The sequence below is a fragment of the Orycteropus afer genome, unplaced genomic scaffold (genome assembly GCF_000298275.1).
Source record: "Orycteropus afer afer isolate SDZICR_OR568_19922 unplaced genomic scaffold, OryAfe1.0 scaffold00312, whole genome shotgun sequence".
Lineage (NCBI taxonomy): Eukaryota > Metazoa > Chordata > Mammalia > Tubulidentata > Orycteropodidae > Orycteropus > Orycteropus afer.
The window spans coordinates 2,481,985-2,492,122 of record NW_006921899.1 but is presented as its reverse complement, the minus strand read 5'-3'; the positions used below and the strand labels follow the sequence as shown (position 1 = coordinate 2,492,122).

General features: G+C 50.9%; 1 non-coding gene across 1 annotated transcript; it reads left to right on the top strand.

Moving 5' to 3' along the window:
* The first annotated feature begins 9,706 nt into the window (after nucleotides 1-9,706).
* TRNAT-CGU lies at nucleotides 9,707-9,778 on the top strand. The gene has a single exon. It is a non-coding gene; the product is annotated as a tRNA-Thr (tRNA).
* The last annotated feature ends 360 nt before the right edge of the window (nucleotides 9,779-10,138 follow it).

Sequence of the window (10,138 nt, the reverse complement as noted above, 5' to 3'; positions counted from 1 at the left end):
GAACTCCCCTGCAGGACATCATTTCTAAGGCATAAACCAGGTCACCCTTCTCTCAGAAAGCTTCAGTGACTTTCTGCTGCACTTGAATAAAATCCAGCTCCTTACCATGGCCCAAGGGCACTCTCAAGCTCACCCCTGCCATCTCTATGCTCCATCTCTGGTCACCCTGACATTCCTTCCGTTCCCACTGGGCACAGACAGCTTCCTGGTTCTCAGGATGTGCCAACCTTGTTGCCACTTCAGGCCTCTGCACATACCGTTCCTTCTCTGTCACATGCACACACGTGGCTAGCTCCTTTAGCCCTGCTTTAGCTCTGAAGTCACTCCCCTGTCCCAGTGTAACAGTGGCACACTGGGCAAATCAGCGGGCTCAGTCACCATCCCACCTCCACCTTGCCAGGCCCCATCCTGCCCCACAGCCCTGTGTATTGCTCCACTGACCAGGACACATTCGTGTCACTGGTGTTTGAGCAGTTCCAGGGCAGACACTGGGCACTTGTCTTGCCCTGAACCATTTCTGGGGCATGGTTTGTCCCCATTACGAGTGTCCCACCAAGGAAGCTCATGCTTTTGAAAAGTTAGACAGACTATAGAGCAGTCAAAACTCAAGAGCACACCCCACACCAGGCAGCTTGGTTATTTTCCATCTCAACTGGCATCCAATTAAGAACTCTGGTAACATCGGAGGCTGAAAAGGCTTCAGAGAGTCAGGCCTTCCCCGGACAAGTTGGGACAGCCACTTGTAGGGTGATTTGGAGGCATGCAGTCACTTCAGGAATGGTAACAGTGTGTATGCTGAGGAAACGCCTACAACTGCACCCCAGGAGGCAAGTCCAGAAGGAATGGAAAGAGGACCTGAAGCGTCCCTTTGGCGAGCTCCTAGGCGGCAGCTGCAGAGGGCGACGTTAGGGCAGCACCATCTGCAATAACCAGAGACTGGGAACCATACCAACGCCCGTACAATGGACAGTGACTGGCATATTCACGTGATACAGCCAGGCAAACACATGATCTAGAACAATGGAGAGGAATCGCACACAAATCCAGAAAGCCAGCCAGAAGGGTACATACTGCGAGACTCCATTTGTAGGGAAAAACTCATGCACGGTGTTAGAATCATGGGACAGGACGTGCCCATGAGGAGTGCAACGGCTGGAAGGAGACAGACAGAAAGGTGGGTAACGTTGTGTCTTGATCTGGGTTCTGAAGGCACCAAACCCACTATCATCAGTTGATTCCAACTCATAGTGACCCTCACTGGGTTTACTCTCAGAAGCAGACCGCCTCATCTTTCTTCCGCGGCGTGGCTGGAGGTTCCACTTTTGGGTTAACAGCCAAATGCCTTACCCACTACACCACCAGAGCTGCTTTTGCTGATGGCACAAGGATGTTTGATATATGGAAGCTGTGTGCCATGTGCGTTTTTCATGTGTGTTATATGCAAAAGGTGTGTATATGTGTTTAAAATGATTAAAACCTTTAAAGAAGGAGAAGAAGGAAAAGAGAAAGAAAAGAAGGAAGGGGACCTGAACTGACAGACACGCAAAGAGCTCCAACATCTTGTGCCGAAGGGAAAAAGCAAGTCACAAAATGAGCCGCAGGATGGTAGTCGTGGAGCACACAGTAATGCCACAGCTCTCCAGTGGACACCCACAGGCCCCGTCACCTAGAGCACAGGCTGACAACTGTTGCCTGGAAAGGCCCCGAGGCTAATGGTTTTTCATATTTAGGCCACACAACTCCTCAGCTTACCGCTGCAGCACAAAAGCAACTGTAGACAATACATACACAAATGAGCATAGCTGTGTGTCAATAAAACTTTATGGGAAAAACAAGTAGCGGTCCGAGTTTGCTCCATAGGTGCTAATTTGCCAACTCCTGGCCTAGAAGACATTCTACAAGGGCAGGCCAAACTGATAAAAACAAGCAACTGGAGAGCCAGGGGCTGGTGTTCAGGGACCCTTCTACATTACCTGCAGTGCTTACTGCTTACAAGAAAATGTATTTGTGCATTACAAACATGACCAAAAATTCAAACTGTAATGGGGGAAAATGACAACCAGATGTTAGAGATTTAAAAAAAAAGCCATCTGGATTTCTGCAGGCCCTTTCATATGAATGGAACTGGTGGTTTCTGTAGATGAGATGAGGGCTGAATGCAGTGTTTGGACTCTCTCTAAATATTTCCCCTCGTGTTATTTTTCAAAATAGCATCCGATGAAATAGCACCCGTAATATGCCATGACAACTGGCAAACACCAGAGAAAGACCAGTGGGACTTCCCCAGCGCCTCCTGCTGGCATCCGACAAGCAGCTAACGGGACAAAGTGTCGCAAGAAAACGCAATCACAGGGGTGTGGTCGCCTTTCTTCCTCACTGTGTCTTGTCATAAGACTTTCAGGATCGACGGATTCCTGGCCAAGAAACAGAAGCAGAATCAGCCCATTCCACAATGGATTCGAATGAAGACTGGTAATAAAATCAGGTACAACTCCCAAGACAAGACACTGGAGAAGAACCAAGCTGGGTCTGGGAGGCACACGTGTGACGGTACACAGACCAACCGAGGTTCATAGCATTCCACCGTGTCCGTGTCAAGTGTGACGTTCTGCCTTGATCTCACCCACTGAACATGTACTGGGGCAGCTTCGGGAATCTTCCTTCATATATATGGTTTCACATTAGCAGACTGATGGTTCGTAAATCTGTGACACCTTTGGTTTGGAGAAAAAAGAAAACGCAATCACAGCTTTTCAGAACTATGAAATAGAACAACAACAAAGATTTCCAATAAAATCTTACTCATAAAAGACGTTTCCATCAAAGAAGTTCCAATGTGTCCATAATGGGATGAGGAGGAAGAGCAAGGGCGTAGTTCATGTTCAAGTTTTATCCCGGATTTCACATGCACTGACAGTTCTACAGCACGAACGCAAAGCCACAAGGGAGGGATGCAAAGACTGTGTTCAGCCGTGCAGGCAATTCACCTTCACACTTCCTCATTTCCCCCCATTTAGCTTTTCAAGTCGCTAAGAACAGCCCTGGGACTAATCACCTCCCACACCAAAGCTGGGAATATGATAATTGGTGTCTGATGACAGGAGATGACATTTTTAACCAAGTCACTTTAAACTTCAGAACATATATTCCATCTTTAACCATTCACATCTGGCTTCGACCCCTAGATTCAGAGCAGGGGGAGGGAAATGTGGCAGATGACAAACATCAATTCCCCAAAACCTTTTATTGTTGTTTTTTCTTTTTAAGTGCAACACAGAAGATAAAGTGCATTTATATAACCAACCAAAAAAAAAAAAAAACCTGCCATCAAGTCGATTGCGACTCATAGCGACTCCCATTGGGTTTCTAAGGTGGTAAATCTTTGGGGAAGTAGATTGTCCTGTCTTCCTTCCCAAGGTGGCTGGTGGGCTTGAACCTCCAACCCTTGGTTAGTAGTCAAATGCCTTAGGCACTGCGCCACCAGAGCACCTTATTTGTGTAACGTTGTTGTTGTTGTTGTTGTTATGTGCCGTCGAGTCGGCCCGACTCATACCGACCCCTCCTTGGGTTTCCAAGGCAGTATCACTACGGAAGTAGGATTGCCCAACCTTCCTTCCGAGGAGTGGCTGGTGGGTTTAGTGATCTTAAAATACAAGGCCTAGAACAAAGCTTTTTATATGTGTATATAGATATACTTGCTGTTGTTGTTGTTGTTATGTGCCATCGAGTCAGACCCGACTCATAGCGACCCCTCCTTGGGTTTCCAAGGCAATATCACTACAGAAGTAGATTGCCCCATCTTCCTTCCGAGGAGTGGCTGGTGGATTTGAACCGCCAGCCTTCTGGTTAGCAGTCAAGTGCCTTAGCCACTATGCTACCAGAGCTCCCAAAATATACTTGCTAGGTGCTGTCAAGTCACCTACAACTCAGGGCCACCTTCTGGGTAAGAATGAGCCCTTCTCACCCCCCGCAGTTCTGTCCGTGGCCGCTGCTGTGAACCGATCACCTCAAGGGTCTCCCTTGCCACACTGGCCCTCTCCTTCACAGGCACGATGTCTCCCTGCGGCCACTGATCCTGCCTGATGACGCGTCAAAACAAGCGAGTCACTGGCTCATTTTTGGAAGCAGATCTGTGGGCCCTCCTCCCTGCTCTCTCTCGGTTGGTCGGTCGGTCGGTTGGTCGGTCGGGGACCTCCGCTGAAACCTGTCCCCCGCGGGTGAGCTCCTGCTGGTGTCTGACATTGGCCGGCACAGCTCCCAGCACCACAGCAAACACACAGACCACCCCAGCACAACAAACGGACAAGTCACAAGGCTGGAAAGAAGCAAAGGAGTTGGCTCCGTCTGACACCAGCCCACCCAAAACCAGAACATACATCCCAACCGGCTGGATGAACCTTGGCCACATCACCACACGGAGCGCACGGCTGACAACTTCCGCCCCGTACCTACCATCCAACTCCACACAAAGCTGAAAATGACAGACTCGATTTGTGTTGTTGATGCCCCTGTAACTCAGTGGGAGGATTCCTGCCTTCATACAAGAGATCAGGGTTCGATTCCCAGCACCCCCAGGCCGTCAGTGCAAGCTTGTGTGTCACTGTGCTACTGGGCAGGTTTTTGAAAATAACCCAGGTGCCCAGCAACAGGGAAGCAATGAAGCCGGTCATCCAGTTGGCCGGAAAGCAGCAGTTAAAAGCAATGACCTGCAGTGACAAAAAGACTTCGTAAAGAAAAACACACTCCCGTCCATTGGTGGAGGGAACAGAACCCACATACATACAGGAAACATTCTGTTTCCTGCAGTTAAACTTTGTGGGTGTATCCATATACATACGAATGCAAGAGCCCCGGTGGCAAAACGGTTAAAGCACTCTGCTGCGAACTGAAAGGTCGGCAGTTCAGACCCACCAGCTCCTCCCTGGGAGAAAGCTGAGGCAGGCCGCTTCCATAAAGACCGACTGCCTTGGAAGCCCCATGGGGCAGTTCTACCCTGTGTGAGTCACAATGCACTTGACGGCAGCGGGGTCCATCGATGCAAAAGCAAAGAAAAATATTTGGAAACAATAAATAAACTCAGCACAGTGGCTGCTTCACAAAGGGGCTGGGAGGGAACCGGGGTCTGGGAGGGTGGGGCGCTCTGCCTGAGGCAGGAAGAGCTGTTGATCCTGTTAATTTCTGGGGCCTTCTTTTCACCCAGAAATCCGTTGCCAGCTTAGCATGCTAATGTCTGTACCTCAGATAATCGGGTTGACCTTTTCAGAGTTTATCTGGGGGGAAGAAAAAAGGAAAAGCAAAAAGAAAGAACAAAACTTATTGTTATTCATAGCTGCCAACTTGATCATATTCTCTCTGGCTCAGGAATGAACCAATTTAAAGTTTTCCAGGGTTAGAGATTCAGGGGTGACACCGGGCCATTCTGTACAATGGCGTATTTTCTGCAGGAAAATTTTACTCTTTGTCTGTACAACATACCCATTTGCACAACCACTCACCAAACCAAAACCCAAACCTGTCAGCCACTGGGTCAATTCCAGCTCATAGAGACCCTATGAACATCTGGTTAGCAGTCAAGTGCCTTACCACGAGAGCACCTTAAGTGTATGGAAAACGCTCTGTGTGTGTGTGTGTGTGTGTTTCTGGGAAAAATAGTACAACATCCTGTGGGGAGGCTGGTGGAATCAAACTTCGGACCTTTGAGTTACGTCCAAGCACCTGACCACTGCTCCACCAGGGCTCCTAAACACCCACCCCAAAAAAACACTCACTGCCCCTCAAATCTATTTCAACTCACAGCAACCTGCACTGGGTTCCCACGGCTGCAAATCTGTCCAGAAGAAGTACATTGCTTCATCTTCCTTCCACAGAGCAGCTGGTGGGTTTGAACTGCCCACCTTCTGCTCAGCAGTCAAATGCCTTAGGCCCTAGGCCACCAGAGCTCCTTCTACCCACTGGAATAACTAAAATTAAAAAGAACGGTAGTCTGTGAAAGATGCAAAGTAACTGGAACTCAGATTTCCAATGGGAATGGAAAATGGCGCATGGACACCTGGCTCCGGGCTCCTCCCTTCCAATTTCCTAAACTGGCCTCATTTCCAGACTTACATAACCTGCCCGGCTCCACCCAGCACTGAGGTGCCAGCCTGCTGGGACGGACTCTGACAGCGGCTAAGCAAACTCTCTTTAAGTAAAATCTTTATTTAGGATATTAATGAAAAGCCTGTCTGTCGGTACCTCAGGTGACCTAAATATCCAAGCCTGGGTTTTTTTCACAAGCACAAGAACTTTCTCGGAGAATACATGAGGGCACTGGCTCTCCATGCTTGGCCCCAGTGGCATCAACCTCCCTGGGAGCTTGCTGGAAATACAGAACGCGGGCCACCTCTCCGAGTCAGAGTCTGCATCGTAAGGAGATCACCAAGTGGGTCATGTTCAAGGGTGAGGAGCCTGCGAGGCCACCGCTGACGCTTCACTGGGGTCATGCGGGCGACAGCACCCCTTAAGCAGCGACAGGCGGCTAGAATGAGGGTGAGAGGGAAACCCCTGTTACCCTGTTAGTGTTCTACAGAGGGTATCAGTAGAACCCAGGGGGAGCCAAGATGGCGGCCGAGGGGAAGCCAAGATGGCGGCCCAGGCTGACTATTCCGTTCCCTGGAAGGGGAGAATGTCTCTGATTCATTTTCATTGAATTGGTTGGAAATGGCTTTTTGAGCAACCTTAGACTTTAGAGGGAAATTTCAGTTCAGTGGGGTTTTGGGAAAATGACCACTGCGAGAGAGGAAGTAAAGACTCTAAGGTGGGGCTTCTAAGACCTTCAGGAGGCCTTTTTGAAAGTCTGATAACAATTGTGACATCCATTTCCCAGAAAAATACACACACACACAGCGTTTTTCATACACTTAAGGAGCCCTGGTAGCGTAGTGCCTAAGGCATCTGACTGCTAACCACCAGCCACTCCTCGGAAGGAAGATGGGGCAATCTACTCCGTAGTGATACCGACTCGGAAACCCAAGGAGGGGCCGCTATGTGTTGGATTCAACTCTACAGGGAGTTTGTTTTTCTTGTTTTTCGAGGACTCCAAGGTCCCTAGGTGGCATGTGCACTTGAGGCAGTTCCAACCCAGCTGGTGGTGCTGGAGAACACAGGCCTGGTGACCTGCTTCCGTAAAGACTTTCCTTGTTTTTGTTTGCCTTCAGTTCTTTCCCACTTCCCGGCACCCCCAGAGTGCACAAGGCTGTGACCCTCGCAAGCAGAGCAGCAGGCCTGTTGTCCAAGATGCCTCCGTGTGCGTCCAACCGCCAGCCTTTCAGTTAGCAGGCCAGTGCTTAACCTCCAATGCCACCCAGGGACTCCCCATAAACCCTACGGAGCAGTTCTACTCCGTAACACGCAAGGTCGCCGTAAGTCTGAACCAGCTTGACAGCAAACGGCTTTCTGGGGGAGCCCAGCAGATTTCCTGGTCTTCAGTACACGGACCCCAGTTTAAGAATTCTTACTTTGCGGACAGGCGCAGGGTAACAAAGAGAGGTTCAGGAGAAAAGATTTTAAAACTACAACATTTTTTGCTAAAATAGAAAACTGTGACTGTCAACACAAAAGAAATGTAGGTCCTGTATCCACTGTTCTGATCTAGGCAATTTAATTATACAGATGAAACAAAAAGAGCAAAAATACTCCATCACGTCACCTGGTTTTGTCCCCACATCACTTTGACACTTCCTCAGTTAAAATGTCACCTCCCCAGATTCTTCAAAGCACCTCTGGTTCTGCCAACACTGGGTTCTTGCTCCAGCATTCAGAACCACGGGGGAGACCCTATTTATTTATGTGCCTTGAGGACCACCTGTGCCAAGGACCCCGTGAGGGCTCAGGGAACCTGTGCTGGATTTAAGTTCACTCTTTAAAAAAGTGAGGAATGGGCATTCCCAGTCACCCGGAAGTTGAAGAAGGTTTAACTGGATGAGGGAAGGTCTTGCTGGCAGTTCAGCGCGAGAACAGTGATGGGAGGGCACCAAGCCCAAAAGCTCCCCTGGAACCCCATGAAAGAGCTCTCCGCCACACTGAAGGGAATCCAGCACCTGGAGGCCTTCAACAACATTTACTGAGGACCTACTGTGTGCGGAAGGAAACCTGGCGGTGCAGCGGCTAAGCACTCAGCTGCTGACTGATGGGGAATCTGAGCCCACCAGGCACTCCGTGGGAGAGAGGTGTGGCAGTCTGCTTCTGTGAAGACTGCAGCCTTGAAAACCCTGGAAGGCAGTTCCACTCTGCTCTGTCCTGTAGGGTCACTATGAGTGAGGACTGACTCAAAGGCGCTGGGTTTTGTTGATTTTACTGTGTGCAGATATTGCCCAAGACCATAGGGCCAGAACAGACAGCTCTCCGTATCTTTTCCACTCACCTGCCAAGAACCTGACACTTGAGCACACCGTCCTGGTATTTTTAACTTTCCTCTGGCCTATACACCTGCTCTGGTGGTGCAGTGGTTAAAGCGCTTGACTCCTAACTTAAAGGCAGATAGTTCAAACCCACCAGCCACTCAGTGGCGGGAGAAAGATGAGGCAGTGGGCTCCACAAAGATTTACAGCCTACGGAGCGGTTCAAGTCTGCCCTATAGTCTCTCTCTGAGTTGGAACTGACTCGGCGTGTAATGATTATATTGTATAAAGCATCACAACGGAGCCCTGGTAGCAAAATGGTTAAGTGCTTGGCTGCAAACCCAAGGTCAGCGATTCCATTCCACGCGGCGGCTCCGTGGGAGAAAGGTTTGGTGATCTGGTCCCGTAAAGATCACAGGCCAGGAAACCCGACGGGGCAATTCTCTGTAATATGGGGTCGCTGTGCGTCGGAACACACCCCACAGCACCCAACATGGATCGCAAACCACTGTCACGCATCACAAGCCAGTGTATTAATTATTAACACATCCAACATTATTAATTCATGGAAAATCAAGGTGCAGAGAGGACCAGGCAGCCCATTTGTATAAAAGTAAAATTAAACGTTGGAATATATGAATATATATATAAGTTATGAGTGTGCATCACGGTCACCTGGAGACCTTGTTAAAACGGGGGCTGCTGGGACGCTTCCCCAGCTTTTCCTTCAGCAGCTCTGTGGGCCCGGGAACGTGCATTTCTGCGCAGACGCACAGAACTGTGCTCGGCCCTCCTCTTACCCCGCCACGGACCGCCCCCAGTTGAGCCAATAACGGGAACTGCCGCCAATCCTTTTCTGCCGTGGTGTCCAGGGCTCATCGCGCGATTTCGTCCAACCTCACTCTAGAAGGGAAACTGAGGCTCCGCGACGCGCCGCTCCCGCCCGCGCAGGCAGTCCCCGGTGGAGCTGGGATTCGAACTCCGTTCGTTTAGCCCAGAGAGCGCTCCGCCCGCCCACGAATCCCGGACACGCCTCCTGTCGAGGCCGGTGGGAACTCCGGGAACACCGCCCAGGTCGCTGCCGAGCACGAGGAGGCCGAAGCCCGCTGTGGGGGAGAGAACCCCGCGGGCCGCGCCCCTGCGCTCCGCAGGTCCGACTGGACCCCCAAAACCGGTCGGCCCGGGTGCTGGAGCCCCACCCCGTCGGCAGCTGCAAGGGGGCGGAGTCACGACTGCGCGTGCTCCGCCGGGACCGTGCGCGTGCCCGCGGGACGAGCTCACGGGAGGGACGCCAGGATAGAGGTTCGTGGGGCCGCCATTCTAACGCAGGCGCGGTGGCCAAGTGGTAAGGCGTCGGTCTCGTAAACCGAAGATCACGGGTTCGAACCCCGTCCGTGCCTGGCAATGGCCTTCGCAAGTAAGCGGAGACTTTTTAGGAGTAAATGCAGCGAGTAGTCTACGCTTCTGGGACTACGAAGTTAGGTCTTTTTCTCCCCACTGCCAATCAGCACCAAATGTTTTCACTCAGTCTGGCTTCAAACTCTGCTCCCTCCTTCACAGAAGATGAATTCAGGATGGTCCAACCCCGGCGCTGTTAGCTGCACATTCGGCCGGCCCGGCCTGATCTCTGCACACCGCGTCCCTTCTGTGTCCAGGAGCCTCGTCCTTCAGAAGGTAGAAGGCGGCGGGTGGGCGGGGCTCGCAAACTCCAGCGAGCGAAAGGGCTCCCTCTACAACGCAAGGCGTCAGCGGAGAACGAA